The sequence below is a fragment of the Anas platyrhynchos genome, chromosome 1 (genome assembly GCF_047663525.1).
Source record: "Anas platyrhynchos isolate ZD024472 breed Pekin duck chromosome 1, IASCAAS_PekinDuck_T2T, whole genome shotgun sequence".
Lineage (NCBI taxonomy): Eukaryota > Metazoa > Chordata > Aves > Anseriformes > Anatidae > Anas > Anas platyrhynchos.
In genome coordinates this window covers 184739972-184757520 of record NC_092587.1, presented here as the reverse complement: position 1 = coordinate 184757520, position 17549 = coordinate 184739972, and the positions used below count along the sequence as shown (strand labels likewise).

At 51.3% G+C, this 17549-nt stretch overlaps 1 long non-coding RNA gene across 5 annotated transcripts in view; it reads left to right on the top strand.

Annotated features, from left to right (window-relative positions):
* Positions 1-593: 593 nt before the first annotated feature.
* The window catches only part of LOC106016663 (uncharacterized), a 35921-nt gene continuing 18965 nt past the window's right edge, over positions 594-17549 (top strand). For 3 of the 5 annotated variants that reach the window (XR_011806467.1, XR_011806465.1, XR_011806469.1), the window contains exons 1-4: positions 823-2946; positions 3604-3922; positions 4590-5935; positions 12401-12467. This is a non-coding gene — a long non-coding RNA (uncharacterized lncRNA). Of the gene's footprint in view, positions 729-822; positions 2947-3603; positions 3923-4589; positions 5936-7904; positions 9175-12400; positions 12468-17549 lie in introns of those variants that run through there. The other 2 variants (XR_011806466.1, XR_011806470.1) reach the window with 2 other exon arrangements.

Genomic DNA, 17549 nt, shown 5'->3' with positions numbered 1-17549 from the left:
TTAAAACGGGGTCAACTCGCAAGCGGACACCCCCAAGTTAAACATCTCCGTTTGATCCCCGAGCTCTGCCCGCACAGCTCCCGTTCCTTTGGTGCAGGAGATTTCTCTGCTGGCTTTGGGCTACCCCTTTGCATTGCGTTGACTTTGACAGAGCTCCGCTGGTAGGCAAAAGCAGTCCACGTTTCTTCACTAGTCCCATACGGAGTACCTTGTGAAGTGTGCCTGGTAAAGCCATCCTGCTCCTGCTTATTGCGAAACTGCCCAGAATCCATCCCTTTTTGTTTGCCAGAAAGGAGGCACCTCCGGTAAACCATCACCAGCGGGGAAAAGGACGGCGTTATCCCCTCCGAAGCCTGCCAGCAGAGCATGCCAGCTGCACTCAGAGAGCAGAAAGCAGGCTGCTGGCTGGTGTGCAAATGGAGCAGCAAACACGGCGCTCCCCAGGGACGCAGACACCGTGGGAGCAGCTCTGGAGGAGCAGAGGACATGCGTATCGCAGCGCCTGCGTGAGGCTGGGCTTCTGCTATTCCCTGCTGCGAGGCCAGATTCGTATTTAAGGCATTTCCTGCTTCAGCATCGTCTGCTCGCAGTGTGAGCCACGCTTCCTAGGTTGGGTTTCCTGCCCTGTCGGTGCTGAGGAGCCACGCACACCGCACGGCTCCCCGTGGTGCTGAAGAGGGGACGGGGCCGAGGAGCTGCTCCAGTGCACCCATTGCTGACTTCTCCAGGTAACCCGCTTCGCCCTCCAGATCCTGCTCCTTGCCAAAGTCACCTGGAGGAGAGGCAGTGTTCGGGTTCGGTGGGACGTGGAAACGCTCAGCACGGGCTGTGAAGGGAGATGGGAATACCTTAAACGTGTTTCCTCGCTGACAGCAGCAACCTGCAGCCCCAGAGCCAGGGCCTCACACCAGGAAGAGCCACCTGCCCTACAGCACCCCATTTCTTATGGCAACAGACCTTAGGCAGCTTCTTGGCCTTACAGATCCGGGCCATATTGCACTAAGCTTTATGTGTTGATGCAGAAAGGTCCCAGGGTCTTCTGTGAGCTCTGCTTGCGGCCATACATTTGGTGCTCTCAGATTAACCCAAATTTGAGATTTAGAAACAAGCAGGCTCTTTGGAAAGTGTCGTGGTTTTGTTGTTTATTTGTTTATTAATTTATATAAATTATTTTCCTTTATTCTATGCTTATGAAATAAATAGTTCAGCCAAATCAGGGTTTAATTTTCAGTGACCTGACTGGGGACCAGCTGGACAGTGTCAGGTCAGCAAGGGTTTGTTTAGGGCCCTTTTGTAGCACTTTGTACTCCTGTTGAGATGTGCTTTGACCATTTCAAACCATCCTACAAACCGAAGTGTTAAACCTGACTCTGCTGCGAGAGATCTCAGCATCGCTCCTATTACAGACAGAAAAATAAAAAATAATAATAACAAATAAATTAAAAAAAAAAAAAAAGGGCAGGGATTTGTACTTGTCAGTGGCTAGGACTGGATTCTCTCGTCCTGATTTTTGGCTCTAAGCACCAGATGCGTTGTTTTGAAGGTGTTATCGCAGCCAGCCCTTAGCGGACGAACGGTGGGGCAGGAAGCAAGCTAAAGCCTAATGAGGCCGATGTTCTTCCCAAGGCAGAGTGATACTAATGGAGCTGGAGAAGCTGCCTTGAAATTACTACGGGCTGACACCTCGTTAGAGTCAGGAAGATGAAGAACGGCGCATTTTGGGGAGGAAAGAAGTCCTATGGGCAGAGCTCGCACAAGACTGAAAGTAGCTGGAGGGCTGGCTTCTGATCACGGTATCAATTTCTCTCCTGTTCACGGCCTAACTGAGTTTGATGAATGGCTTTACTCTCCTTGTTTTACTGTCATTTGGTACCTGGAAACTCAAGCTCGAAGGAATCGTTCACCGGGTGCTCTGAAAGCACCAGGACACCATCACCCCGTGCTGTTCCCGAGCAGGATGTGCAATAAACCTGGCCAGGGAGATGCAAGAGGCAAGTCAGCGTGCGTCAGGACACCAAAACGAGCTGGCTCCCTGATCTCCTGAATGCCGGGACGCCGCCTGCCTCTCTGCAGGCACCCAGATGAACAGACCCAGCTTTCCAAATTACAGCTCCCAGGGCATGGGGCAGAGGGAGACGAAACCAAGCTAAGATCCTTTCCCTGGCAGAGAGGAGCCCAGACAAAGTGCTGTGCGTGCCATGCAGAGGGGGAACAGCTTTTTTTAGTCTCTGTCATGTGGTCTTCTTGCAGGAGTGACTTCCCCCAAGCATCCTTCTTGGCTCCCTGCTCTGCCATGCTCCTTGCCCTCTGCTCCCCGCACCCCTGTCTGGTGGCAGACGCAGCCTGGCCATGCCTCGGAGAAATCAGCTCCTCTCCAGGACTGCACGCTCCTTTTGGAGAAGAAGAGGCCTGTGCTTATTGCTCCCAGAAGAACCGTAATAGCTATTTACCCATGGCAAGAAAATGTTATTTTTGGGCAAAAGGGAGCTGTAATGTTTTCCTGTTACAGTAGTTGGCAGCATTTCTCTATAGCCCAAACCTATCTTCCTTAATGGGCTCTCTACTCGTTGCCGTAAGTTTACTAGAGGGAGAGAAGCATACGAACAGTTTTGGAATTCAACCAAAACATCATGGAAGTAAGGGAGCCTTAAACCCTGCGAGCCCAATAGCGACGGATGAAGGAACGGCCAAATAGGAGCCAGAACCAGCAGCCTCAGCTGGGAGGCACTGGTGGCTGAGGGCAGTGACTGATACAGGCGGTAAGGACGTCGCTCCTCTGGGTCCCTCCAGATGTTTCAGCTTACTCCATGTGAGCGATGGCACGGGGAAATGGGAACCAAATGGGCTAGCCGAGACAGCCGCCTTCGGAGGCCGGCTTTGCTGAGCGAGCTGATCAAAGACACCAAGGTGAATTTCACGGAATAATCATAGGGAGCAGTAAGAAAGGTAGGTGGTGACCTGCCTCTCCTGCAGAACTGATTATAAACCAGCCTGTGACCCCGATTTTCTCTCCCATTATCGTCTTGTCTCTAATCCGCCTTGGCTTCGGGGGAAGGTTACTGGGGAGGCTGCTGTGGGTAAGCCCTGGTAGAACTCGTCCTGCCGTGCAGCTTCATCTCACAGCGCCTCCACAAACCTGACACAGCAAGGCAGGAACGAGCTCCTGCTTCAGGGAACGCCTGGGGGGGTCTTGTGCAGCCAGGTGCCAGCCTTTGCCCCAGTTTTCCCTTATCACGGCGGGAGCACTGTGATAAGGGAAAGCGAGCACTGCGTGGCTCCCCGTGCAGCTGCATCACGGGCACGTCACCAGGCACCCCTCACAACACATCTCCCATCCTAAACCTTAAACAGCATGGGAAACCACTCGATTTTGTCTTGTTTCAGAAACTCAGCAAGTGCTGTTGTAGCTACGAGCCCGGTGTGTCAGGTGTTAAATCCAGCGCTCGCCGTGCTGGAGCTGGAGAGGAAGGTTGGTGCCTGGCTGGATAATAAAATAGCAGGCACCTTCAGCCCAAATACCACAGGAAAACCCCTCGCTTACGTGTGTAGCAGATGCATGGCACCGTTCTTTAACTGTTAACCCCCTTCTCTCTATGTTCAAAGGCACGGAGGAATGTTTGCATCCCATCCCAAGGCAGCTGCCGGCAAACCCCCCATGGCTTTTGGGGTTTGCGAGGTGCCTCAGGAGCTCATTTTGGGTTCACAGCCTGTGTCGGCCAGTTGAAGTCGATGCTGCTGCCAGAAGGACCAGTCTCGCACCCACCACGTCTCCTTGGGCCTGGCATCTCTCCTGGCATTGATGTGGCCACTCAGACAGCCACACCAGCAAGCTGAAGGTCCTGCAGATTCACCCTACAGGATTGAGAATGAGGAGGGAGGATTGCAGCCGGCTGGGGGAGCTGCCTCCTGGCAGGAGCCCAGGGTAGGTCAGCTTAGGCCAGTTGGGAAACTGCAGATTCACCCAGCTTCGCTCTCAGGAAGCAGCCCGAGAGCTTCCCAGGGGCCCGTGGCCCAGTGTGGGTGCAGTAACCAGCAGCATCTTCGCCCCTAGAACAAAAGAGGGCAGCCACACCGGGCCTTGCACCATTTCGAGACAGGGAGAACGCAAATTAACCTTTATGGCTTGCCTTTAAAATAATGGCACGAGGGTTTGGATAGCGTTTCGGTAGTGCTGCAGCAGTAACGATGTCAGGCTATAAGCAAGGCAGGATTTATAGGAAGAGATAAGGCCTTTTAATAGAGCAGCTGGCCGAGCTGCAGCAAGCAGACACACCAGCCCTCCTTCAGGCGCCTGTTTCAGATGGGTAGAGCTCGTGTGTGTCTGGGGAAGCATGCTTTCCCTTTGAGACAGGCTGGTTTAATAAACCCCTTTTCTACCAGCCTCGCTCCACTCCTGGTTCAAGTGGGCTCTTCAGGCCAAAGCTGAATACAAGGCTCATTGAAGCGGGCGTCCCTGATCCTGGAAATTCAGTTCTCACCCCTGAACCATTAACTTGTAGGTCCACGTTTGTAAATACACAGCAGAGGCAGGACATGCTGAAGCCAGATACGCAATGAATTAAGTCTTTTCTCATCTCCCCCCATGCCAGGCATAGCCACACGCCACCTAGTGAGGTGACACAGACCGCTGGGTTACGTATCCTGCACATGGAGCTTGCATTTATCCTACAAGCCCTGCAAGGATGCCTCCTGGAGAGCAGGCAAGTTATTTCCAAAGTCAAACAAGTTATTTGTTTTAAGGCAGCTCTCCGAAGGACAGGGCCTGTCCAAGCCATTGCTGCTCGGCAAACTGAGACACTTGCCAACCACCAGAATGGGATAGACACGTGGAAAAGAAACCAGATTTTCAGAAAAAAAATCACTTAGCACAAGAGCAGTAACCTGGACGGGGCCCATAAGGTAGCTGCTGCCTACAGTGCTTTCTGGCTACGGTGGCTGCTGTTGTAGAAGTCACTTTATCACTGTGTAACTGAAGGGAAATGCAAACTTTGCCACTGAAAGCTGAATTCCTTCCTCTGGCCAGGCTGCAGCCGCCAAGGAGCTGAGGAATCCCCTGGCTTCTTCCTGCTCCGTGCTTCCTCGCCGTAGCTGCAGCCGGCGTTACAGGAAGCAATGCAGAACACACACCCTCCTTTTGTGCTTTATGAACCCTGCACTGGCAGCAAACACTTGTCCTTTGTCAGCGAGGAAAGCAGCTAGCAGGAGACACAGAAGATTTATAGGTGCAACATCCCAGCGCCGCGCGCTCACATCTACCCTCCCTCCAATCCCAGCTCCTTTACAAGGAACCTTGCTGCTAAACCCCAATGCCACGCCGAGGATATTTACCCCACAGGGAGCTGATCATCTGGGAGGTAACAAGGTGCCATTTCCTCCTGGATGTGGTGGCTGACGGCAACCACATGCTAGTGCTGCAATTTAGGGCCGCGCTGGATGCCAGGCGTCTACGCAGCGCTTACCGGCGCGGTGAGGCCGTGCTGCCACGTGAGCTGGGGAGGCTCAGTTTGCTGTCAGGCTGAGAGTTTTCAAATAAAATAAAATAAATAAATTAATAAATAAATAAATAAAGATAAAAGAAAAAAAATTAAGATACCAAAAATGGAATGCCAGGCTTCATTGTAAGGCTTTCTTTTCTTATTTTTATTCCTTTCATTATACATTATCAATAAGTTTATTTATATCATAAATTATAAATAACTGTTTATTTATTTCACATATTTTGGAGTCAAACTCCAAAGGTTATTAGATTGCTACTAGATTTCGACCTGCTCCTCACAGGTGACGGGGTGGCTCCAGAGACCGCAGGACAGCACGGGTCGCCCCGTGTCAGAACCCTGTCCTCCAAGAACGACAAAACGCTGCCTCGCCCTTCACTTCTCTGGTATTTTGTTTATCCTTCTGTGGACGCTGGCAGATCTTATCCCGTCCTTTGCAGGTGAGCAGCCAGGAGGTGAGCAGTGCCACCGTGTCCCCAGCACCCTGCTCTGAGCCAGCACGACGCTGTGAAACCTTGGGACATGGCAGCACACACAGCAGTTCCCGTGAACTTTTACTCGGGCAGATAATGACAGGACAAGGGGGAATGGCTTTAAATTAAAAAAAGGGGAGAGGTAGATGAGATATTAGGAGGAAATTCTTCACCCAGAGGGCGGTGAGGCCCTGGCACAGGCTGCCCAGAGAAGCTGTGGATGCCCCATCCCTGGAGGTGCTCAAGGCCAGGCTGGATGGGGCTTTGGGCAACCTGGTGTGGTGGGAGGTGTCCCTGCACATGGCAAGGGGGTGGCACTAGACAACCTTTAAGGTCCCTTCCAACCCAACCCATTTTTTAATTCCATGATCCTCTGAAGCCCACGGCGTGGCTGTAGTTCTGCTTTCCCCAAGCTGTGGCTGTACTTGGCCAACTCCCCTTGTCAGTGGACAAGGAGACAAGTTTGGGGATGCATTAATGAGTGTGTCGGGGGTGATTAACCACAGTCCCTCACCTTGAAATGACTTCAGCTTGATTTCTCATGGAAATCAGGCTTCTGTGGTCGCATGGCAGCTGTACCCAGGTGTTTCTGTGTGCGCCTTCCCCTGCGGCTGCCCTTCCCCTGGTAACTTTTAAATTCACTGCCCAATTCCAGCAATCTCTAACAGAGCAGTAGCACCTTTAAAGATAATTAAGTTGCTAAGCGTTCATTAAAGTCAGCAGTCAGCTGCAGGAGAAAGAGCCTATTGTCATTTAGAGTAACAACCTGGCTCAAGGCTGCTTGCCCCAGAGAATCTCCGGAGAGGATACCAAGCAAAGCCCCTTTTCCTCCCCACAGGTGTTGTAGCAGAGCCCTAAAACCTGCAGTTCTTTTCCCAATTGTTTGTCAGGTGGGGGATCACAGATGCGTTTTTCAGTGGGTACAAACTGCCTAAGACTAATGAATTCCTCCAAACTTGGTGCAAGACTTAGCAGAGTGTGTCTCAGCGCACTGCCAAGGGAAGCACTTCATTCAGAACTGTAAAAGGATTACCAGCAGCGTGACCCAAACCACTAGAAATGATCTCGTGGGATTAGAGCAGTTAATTTCGATGTGGCAGCACCCAAACCCTTTCCAGCAGGTCTCTACGTCGAGCTGGGCGTTACGCCTTCCCCTCCACCCATTTTGTGCTCGCCCTCATCCATTTTGTGTTTACGCGCCAACGCAGCGGCCCCAACCTCTGCCTCATGCATCGCAGGAACAGCTGCATCAGCCAGTTGTCGCTTTGCAGGAGAAATTCTCTCCCTTTGCAGCCTTGCTCTGCAAATCCGACAGGAAAAAATACCCAAAGCACAGCTTGAACGAGCGGGCGGCACGGCGGCGTTGCTCCGTCGGGAGCCCAAAACCCCCTGGTGCCACCGCGCAGTGCAGGGGTGGGGATGCCAGGCCTTCCCTGCTCATCCCCGAGCCCAGAGCTCCCACTTAAAACAGCTGTCTGTGTAAAAAAAAAAGGCCTCGCACCTGCCAAACCACCAGCCTCAAGCTTCCTTCCTTGTTTCTTCAGGCCTCAGAATAACAAGAGCGTTTGTGCAATCTGCAGCGCGCCCTGCGGTTTTCTCCTCTCCCCGAAGACATGCTATCTAATCTCCTCAGCACAAAAAAATCAGGCAGCGAGAGGAGAGAAAAGAGGTTAACAGAGAAGCAGCTCAGCTCGGCTGGCTTCGCTTTTCACCATCCTTGCTCAAAAAGGGTGGTACGGACCCTGCAGGAGGGGCGCGCTTGGGCGGATTGCACTGTGCGTGCGGTGCACGAGGCGCTGAACGAGACGAATCCGTTAGCTGAAAACTCATCTCGAATCGGAAACTTTCCGGGGTCCGATTTTAAGCTACAGCGAGAGTTCAGTGTGCTTTTGGTTCCTGTTTTTTTTTATTTTATTTTATTTATTTTTTTTGCTAGCATTGAGAAACGAGGTGCCGTAGGAAGCGGCGTGGCGCGGAGCACACAGCATCAGCCTGCATACAAAGGAAGGAAGATGATGTGGCAGAACATTGTTGGGGAAAGATCCTGTTTGTACAGGGAGCCGGAGAATAGTAAACCAGAACAGAGCGGGGATGCAGAACTGAAAGGAAATAAGCCCCGAACGACTTGTGAATGCTGTTTGTGTGCAAGAGCCCGCGAGAGGCGCTGAAACAATTTAAGCAATGTACAAACCCGGCTTATTTGTCTTTTCTCAGATTTCCTATCGTTTAATGGAGGGGAGGAGAGAGGAGAAGAGAGAGGAGACACACTTGGCTGCGTTCCTCCGCCGGTCTGTTCCTCTGTGTCAGTCCGGCAGCAGCCAGGCATGTGACTCCTGCAGCACTGAGGTTTGCCTGAAAACTGCCCGAGCTGACTGAAAGTTTCTGGGCAGTAATTCCTGCTGCTGGGCAGTAATTCCTCGCTCCGCTTTATCCCAGCAGCGCCCGGCGGCAGGAGCGACTTCTGGAAAGGGCCCGCCTGCATCTGTGATTTTGGGAGACACGCAGAAAGCCTTCCCTTCCCTTCCTGCAGCTCCACAAAATAATTCACTGCTCTGATGAGCTTCGGCTCCCGATAAACGTTTGCCTGTTCCACAGATGCTGTGTGTGTATCAGGGGGAAATTACTTCCCTGCAACGTGTGCCTGTTTGAGCTCCTGTACTCTTTTGTTAGCCTCTTTAAAGCGCAGCCGCTTAAGGTCATTACATGCTCTAAATAAGCCTCTAATGCAATTTCAGATAAACCCATCTTTGCAGAGTCGTATCAAACATCCTGATAACGGAGCGGCTTGCCCCTGCACCAGGAGAATTTGGCTGTGAGTAAGCTGGGTGGTACCGCAGGCGGTGTTTTCTTCCGAATCGATTCAGGCAGTTTCTGGGCAAATTTCGAGACCAATACGTGCACAGCAGCAAAAACTTGCGTCCAAATACAAGCATCTGTAGTTCCTTTCTGCTTGTGCACAACCTTCCTGTGTTGGTGTGAGCAGCTTTGATCTGTGATACAGTGACCGGCTTCCTGCAGCAGGCGGGAGATAGAGGCTCAGCGGTGCCTGCAAGCCGTGTCGAGGGTTTATCAAAGTTGCTGACTCCTAAAATGCAGGCAGGGCTTGCTGCAAATGACCCTTTTCTCCTGGCCCGCAGGCTAGAAACAAACCTGATGCAAAGGACGGAGCCACAGGCTCCAGTGGCACTCTAACTTGGGAGCCATATGGGTTGGAGATCTCAAGGCTGATGCTTGAGGAGGTCCCGGAGGGCTCGGGGCTGTGCACACACAGCTCAGGGAGCCAGCAGCTACCTGCACGGTGCAGACATCTCAGGGCTCGTGGCCCAGGTGTGCCTGGCTGCTTCCGTGCTGACTGTGTAGGGTCAAAGCCTCGCTGCGGTGAGGGTGTCATCGCTCCTCACCCTTCTGGGGAGTTTGTGCAGCCTCTCTGGGTATTACGCCTGTCTGAAAAGGAAATAGGAAGGAGCTTCGGGTGGAAATTGTGAGCAAGCAGCGATGGAGCAGAACCCAGCCGGCTTCCCACAGCTCAGGCGGAGAATCCAAGCTGCGTGCTTTGGCGTGAAATGCTCAGAGACCCTGAGCTCTACCTGGAGTCTTCCAAAATCAGCAGGTGCTGGAGATGCTTTGTCCTGGCCATGGGTACCATGGGTTCAAGCGGGGCAGCCACGCTGGTTTGCTGCTCACACATCCCCTGGCAAGGCTTGGCCTTTACCTCTGAGCCCTCCCGAGATGCTGTTCCTCCGGGCCTGGACGAAACCAGCCTTTTTTTTTTTGTCTGGGGGGTGGCTGTGGGAGGGGAGCTTGCCCTACAGAGGAGCTCCGCTGTGCCACTTGCCAAAGGGCAAGAGAACACACCCTGGTCTGTTTACAGCACAAATCACGGTGTCAGATTTGTCTTTAGCTTCACCAGAGATGTACCAGAGAGAGTTTTGGCCCAGAACAGCGTGACGTATGTAGAGCTGCCATGCAAACACATATGAATAGCGTGGGGAAAAGATCTGGGATCTGAGAGCTTAATGTCTGTTGTGTCTGATTTTCCTCTACGGCACCCCGCAGCCAAGAAGTGGTTACCATGAGCAGATGATGCACGGAGGGGTGTTGCTACAGCACCTGCACAGCTGGATAGCTGCTCACCTGAACGTGCTGAAAATAAGAGAGCGAGGGGTGTTGGTCATCAGAGTGCTTCTCAGTTATAAAAAAAGAGAGTAAGACTTCTCAGCTCATGGATGGAGAGAGGAGGCAAGCCTCGAACACGTGAAGATGGCCTTGCTGCTTCATGTGGCCTTGCTGCTGGGTTTGTTTTCCCTGCCAGCGGCCCATGGAAATGGTAAAATTAGCCCAGGCTATTAAAGGCTCTAATCCCAATTCACCGCTCAGACCCTGCTCGTATCCAGGCCTCCTCAGCTGCATTTCACAGCCCTGGGAAGGGCTCCCCAGCTGCACCATCCCAGCGTTTTGAAGTGGAGCATGGTGCGTTGCATTAACTCGGCTCAGACGACCGGCTCGAAACATCTGAATCCCATTTCTTGATGTTAATTCCCCTTGCTCAATCTTTATTTCAGCTGTGTGGAATTCTCAGACCTTTCTGACCCCGCCTTATCGTTTCCTGATGTTTCCCTGCGAGCTCACCGAGGTTTTCGGGGAGAGGCTGATGGGTTTGAAAACGTGCACACCTTTGATTGCGTGCGCGGCCGGCCCGTCGGACCCCATCCCTCACGTGCTGCGTATATATCATCGTGCTGCCTCCTCTGCAGCTCTCCCATCCTTATCTGCACGCCCCCCTGCTGCAGTCCTCCTTAAAATGTGGTTATTATTTCAGGCTTTCCAAGCTCAGCCCTCTGCGTACGGCGCAAAACTCGATCCGAGCTTACGTCCGCCCTTGTCACTCACATCCAGGTTCCATCTGTTCCCCTTTTCCTCTCCCGGCGCTGCTCGCCACATCCAGACCACATGCTGCTTATACATTGTACCAGAGACATTTCTGCACACACACTTCTGGAAATGTGGCTCTTAGTGCTTTATTGTTCGCATGTGTCTTGTTGCTCCGGGCAAGTTTTATCAGTAATGATTTTGTTGTTTACTGACATGGAGAATGAAATAGGGCACTGTTAAAATGTGAACAGGGGGGAGAGAAAAAGGGGCCTTTGATACACCAATTACGCCGCTTCTGCCAGCTTGCTGATCGAGCCCCCCCTGCCACCACCTCCCCAAATTCCGTAGTTGCCTGAGGATGACACCAGACCCGACCACCACCGCGATGCACGGACAGCTTCTCCCTGTGGCAAGGGCTCCCAAGCATCCCCTACACCCCTGTGCCTGGTGAGGAGAGGGGACGGGATCTTCTGCCACCAAAGGGCTCCTTCCCAGCCCTCCAGCCCTAGCTTTAGGGTTGCACCCCGGCACCTCTTCACTGCAGCTATGCTCTTCCATTTGAAGCTCCTGGGTGTCTGCAGCGGGGATGGCGTGGAGCCATGAGGCTGGATTATTGCCACCCGGGGATTTCCTGCAGCAGGAAATCCCCAGCTGCCCCAAACCCCTGCTTTCCCACCTGCAGAAGCCCGAGACCTGCCTATGGTGATGATCATTTCCACTGCTGGGGAAAGCAAAGGCTGTAGGAACCCACGGGTGACAGGAACAGACCCAGTTCCCAGCGGCGTTGTTGTGAAAAATGAGATAGGAGCAGAGCTCTTGGCAAGCTGCTGTAGATTAAAAAGGGGGCAGGTAGGAGCAGGGATGAAGCAAGAGCCTAAAAGAGTTGTTGGGGAGAAACAAAGGCTCCGAGTGACATTTGGGTATGGGAAAGAAACCGGCACCCATGGCTTTCATTGGTGTCCGGAGCGCTAAAAGCAGAAGTGGTTGCTGGAGGCTGAGCAGGAATCCGAGGCTGAGCTCGCAGCTTCCTCCCAAACTGGGGGAGAAACTGCTCGCTTGATTTACAGGCTCAGTGGCAAAACAGGTCTTTAGTTGTAGAGCTTGATATTTATTTTCCTGGAAACAAATTGCTTTGTGAGCAGTGGAACTAATGCCACCTGGATGCCCGTGGGTCTGTGCCCCTTGCTCCTTGCTCCTCCTGCACAGAGCACCAAGCCCAGCTCCCCCTGCCTCTGTGTGCTCCGATTTTTGGCAGGGCAGCAGGCAGGTATGTGTGTTCAGGCTGACCAGCTAACGCCAGCGTGCAGGCAACCACTAGCCCAGTTGGCTGCTGGCCCATCCTGTGCCCAGCCAAGCGTTTTCACAAAGCTTAGCAAGGAAATCAGTGACCTCTGAGACTTCTGCCTCTCCGCCCTGTACAACACCAAGGGAAAAGTTACTGCTGGGGCCGGATAGATTGAACCTGAGCTAAACTGTCCTGGCGCGTTGTCTTTGGATGTATGTTGAGGATGTCAGTCCAGGTTCTGGAACTCATTTCTCTCCCTCTCTCTTTTTTTTCAGCTATTTTTAACCTGGATGTGCTCTGCGATTCGTTTCATGCACTGCACTGAAATGGCACAGCCGAGGGGTGAGTGGCAGGGGGAGAGGGGAAGGGGGAACCGGGGGCCGCTGGTGTTGGCACTGCAACACAGGCACAGTCCTGAGCTGCCCAGGTGTAAGGAGACAGAGAAATCAAGGCTTCCTGTGAAAAAGCACCAGAGAAAATGTTTTTTGTCACGGCCCCACACCTCAATACTGCCCACGTCTCTGCATGCGCCTCCCTCTGTGCAGGGTCTGTGAAGAGAAATCCTTTTTGTGGGAGCCCCGTCACTGTCACCCTAATGTCCCTTCATCTGAGCTACCCTCAATACGAAGAAGAAGGGAGGTTTTATCTGGAAAATGCATAGGAAAACAGGCTTCTTGAGCGTTAATTTACCAAATGAGCGCTCTAATTGCCAAGCATTTCTTTTCTTCGGTTAAATATAGCTGATTATAATGTGTGAGATCTGTCTTTTCCCCTTGTGCTCTGTTTAGCGCTGTTTGTTCGACATGAAAGGAAAAGAGGATTAAAAGGGAGAGATCGTATCGTAAACAGCCCTTCAGGGTAGGTGGGAAAACAACAGTAACTCTCTGCAACACAACACAGGGATGCCCTCAGGAAAAGGTTTTGAAAGTGTCCTGCATTTGAAAGTTAATGAGTAAATAGATCTCAAACATTACTTTAAAGACCGACAGTGCCAGCTTTAACATCTCAAGCTCGCACCACAACTGAGAGGAGACAAAGGGAATTTTTAATGGGCAATAAATGGACTAATATTTTTGGATGCAAAGCTAAAAGCGGGTTAGTTCTGATGGGATGTGGGTTTCTTCTCTGCTTCCTGACACAGCAGCTTTACTGGGTTTGTTTGCCTTACAGTATCTTCGGGTGAGACACCACTTCTTCCTTTAAAAAAAAAGAAGAAAATATTAGTTGGCCTTGGTAAATAATCTCCTTTGGGCTACAATAGATCTGTTAAGTACAGAGTTTGCAGGACTTGGGGGTCCCTTCTTACTGCTCACACACTGCAGGAGCACGATTTCTCCCCAGATGTTCCTGTCCCACCCTGTTGCACTTCAGAACAGCCTCCAGTTCTCGTGTCCCTGGATGTGAGGGGGTTTGGAGGAGTGATAGTGCTGGGGAACAGGGATGAGGTTGGGATGGAAATCCTGTATTAAGGGAACTGCCATCAAGTGAGGGTCAAGGAGAGAAACAGAGACCAAGAATCCCCATTTCCAGCCCAAAGTCAAGGCTGTCAAAGTCCCCGTACACCTGGGTATGCCTTTACCTGCCTAGAATCATCCAAACCCCCACTGATGTTCTCCAGACCCTTTACCCACTCAGGGTCCCCCAAACCATCTCACCTATTGCCAGCCAACCCCCACTCACCTTGATACCTCAGAAATCTATGAATTGTTTCACAAACCCTCTCCCTAACCCCATTTTCCCCCAAACCCCTCTGCTGTTACCACAATATTGAGACAATCTGCCTACACTGGCTCAAGTCACCAGCCTATAAAAAGAAGAATCAGCTCCCTAAGCCTCAGACATCCAGACACCAGGGAGCATGTGCCAGCCCTTGACAGAACACATTAATAGCGTCTCCAGTCCCTTATCACAGCTGCTTTCCACCTCGCCCTTTTGCCAAGGGCCAGCCACCACCTTCCAGTGCTTTCTCATTGATAAAAAACACTTGGTGTCATTTTCCTGCTCTGTCATTACGCTCTGCCTCTTCTAGAGCGTAAAACCCCTCGATCTCTCTGCTCACACCTTCGTGGCAGACCAGCCTCTCCGCGCCAAGGATCTGCATGAGTAAATCTCTAGATTTATTCCACCCAAAAGCAAGAACACTATTGAGTCCACCTTCCATCCACAGATACATACGTACCTACGTACATAGAGACACACATATATGTAAGCTTTACCAAGTCCTGTGCAATTTCTGGCATCCTTCTGAGCTCCTGGAGCATGAAAAGTCCCAAAGGAAGAGGAGACCGAGCTGCTCTGTTTATGTTTGAGTGAGACTGCTTGCACAAGTGGCCCTGTCCTTCCGTGCAGCCCCAGCCCCAGGCACTCAGGACACAGCTGATCGGCGTGAGGCTCCGGCCAAGCCTGCTGTGACCCTCTTTGGAAAAAAAAACCTCAAGAGTTCAGCTTTCTTCTGGCTGATAAAGCCGGCATTGTGAAGAAACCAGAAATACTAGTCCTGCTCGAGAGCTGTGCTGTGCCCCAGGCAAGAATAGGAAGGCAGGATTCTCCCTTCAAATAAAAGCGAAACAATCAGGTATTCTTAACCCAGTCCCAGGTGGAAGGCCCTGCTGGCTGGGAATATGCACTTGTGTGGCTCCAAGGGTGAAGATGTGAGGCTGGGGACCGGTGGAGCACGGGAACACAAACCCAGCAGGAAAAAAAAGGGGTTGCTCATGGTGCAGAACCAAGGAGGAATTTCATCACCTGCCTCCGCTAGGTGAAAGGTGGGTGAGCTCCATGCCTCGTTGGATCTGGCTGGCTGGGAACAGCATCACGTTCGGCTAAAGGTGAAACGCAGGGGAGAGGAACCGCATGGGCAAGTGTATGCAGAGGAGCAGATGGAAGAGGTGGGCGCTCTGACACTGTCAGGGCAAGCATTGCAGAAGGAGGGAGAGTTCAAAGAAGGATGGGGAAAAAAAAAAAAATCTCCTTCCAGTGCGTGAGATCAAATAACATAGAGCAAGGGTAGGTCTGGGACTTTTCAATGGGAGGAGGAAGCCTTGAGCTAAAATCTGTGCTCCCATTTCCTAGTCCACTGCCCAAAGACTCTTGGCAAGAAGCAATACCAAGTGTGAAACACTGGCCTTAGTGGATATCGGTTCAGCAAACCCCAAATTCAAACAAACACCAAATCACAGTCCCGGGGATGGCCTGTTTCCCTGCTTGTTTCCTACTCCTTCCATGCCTTGCCTCATGCTAAACATGGGTTTATCCTTCAGAAAAAGACACTGACTAAACAACACACTGCTGTTACCTGCTCTGACATCCCTTCCCTTCAGTCCCCTCACTTCAGTGCAGCACGGGGCGTAAGTCATCTCTCCAAATCCAGGTGTGAAGCTCAGATGAATGCTCTCAGGACCGCAGTAACTGCAGTGAGTAGATTTCCACCGCCTGTAATGGGCGAGCTGTGCTCCAGGACTCCCTAATACTTCCCCAAAGCCCCGTGGATGCACAGTCAGAGACCTAAAGACAGACCTATAACGTGCTACAGAAAAATAACAGGCATTGCAAGCGTCTCATGTCCTGCCATAACAGGACTCTTTGGCAAGTATTTTAGAGAGAATGAGTCTCTCTGTTGCATCTAGACCCCTAACTCTGTTCCTGTCCAAAACTGGTGTGCACTTTTTCCTTGGACAGTGCCCAATCTGAAGAGTTAGTGTTTTCCACACAAAAATGCCTGGTTGGGAACCTTCCAAGAAGTTCTATTTTTGATTCAATGAAGAATGGCAGCTTTCCATGGAATTTACTTTTCTTTCTTCCCCCCCACCCCCCAACAAGATTGCTCAAAAATCTGTAAATTTTCATTTGGAAATACTACCAGGGGGCCTTAGGGATGTCAGAGTTCAATTGTCTTGGTCTGCAGGAGGCTGGATGGTTTCTGTAGTCATCCTTTATAACTTGGAAAAACTACGGTTGTGTTTTATTTTATTTTTTTTTCCTTCTTTACCTTTTCATTGCTCTGTTTTTCCCTTCTCCTGAAGACAGTACAGCAGAGGCTCTGCCGTAGACTTCTGAAAACTCTCACATGGTTTTAACACCGTGTTCCCGAGGCCATATGGTCACTTGCGACCAGGAAAGATTAGGAGAGGAGTCAGAGCTGTGAGGAAACTGGTGGAAGCCACTCCATGTCAGAGGAAAGATCTGCCGATGTGTGGTTGCCCGAGAGCTGGAGACACAGAACTCGCAGGATGCCTTTTATCCTCCTGCATCCGAGGTTCACCTACTTCTATACACAAGCTGTCCCACAGCCTGCAAACCACGTCCTAAATAGCTGAGATTTGCAAGAGCATGCCGGCTCCTCACTGGCTCCCACGTTCTGAATCATTTCTAGTCCCATTCTCCGTCTCCAGAGTCCTCGGTGAACAAGAACTGAGCTTCTTCCAAGTTGTAATGATCCTCACTTGTTCGCTCTCTCACAAACAGAATCCCTTTGGCCAGCAGCCAGGACTGCAATAAGGGCCAGGCACATACAAGGGCAGCTTAGAAGTACCTCAGCTTTGGGAAATCCTGCTGGGCTGTAAAAGCTGCCCACAAACCCAAATCATATCAAGCAAGGCCTGTCTGATAATTCTTTGGCATAATCCCCGAACTCGCTGAACAGCTTTTCCATACTAAGTATTTCCAGGTGGGTTATTAGGTCCTGTATCCCTTCCATCTTGTATCCTCTTGTGGTTGAGAAAGGCATTCCTTAGAGCAAGCTTTTTTTTTTTAAAATAAAAGGAAAACAAATATCTTCCTTTACGTTTCTGGTTCCTGCAAACCAGAAGAATACTTTGCAAGACACAACCTCCTCCTGCCCTAACAAACAGCATAGAGGTCTCATCTCTCCCCAATGCCTGTAAAAACGTTCAGTGAGGGTGATAATTGCTATTTGCACAGGGAGGTTGATAGTGGTACAACCACCAGTGCCCGCACTGATGTTAGCACAAGGCATGCTCCGTTAAAACTAGCTTTTTTTTTTTTTTTTTTTAATAGCGGTATCACTGTAGCCACATTTGGGGCTGTGCTTCTTTAATCGTGCCAGAGTAGTTAAAAGGAAACAGCTGAGCAGAGCGTGTCCTGCAATGCCTGCTGGCAAAGCCCTGCAGCTCAGGGCTCTGAGGAGCCAGGATCCTGGACCTGGGCAGCCCGTCTACCTCAGGGTGCAAACGCTTCTCTTGTTTTCCTAGTGCTTCCATGTGTGCACACAGGATTCATCAGCAAAGCCTGGCTTTGCCAGGAAAAGCTGCATCCCCGTGAGGATCTCTCTGCTGCTGTAATTTTGATCGCTTTCTGCCAGGGAAGGCTGCTTTGCAAGGAGAGAGGCAGGTGGGGGGGTGCTGATTATTTTTGTTCACTGTGAAAATCCATGTCTACTGTGGACGGGATTACTGGACATGGACC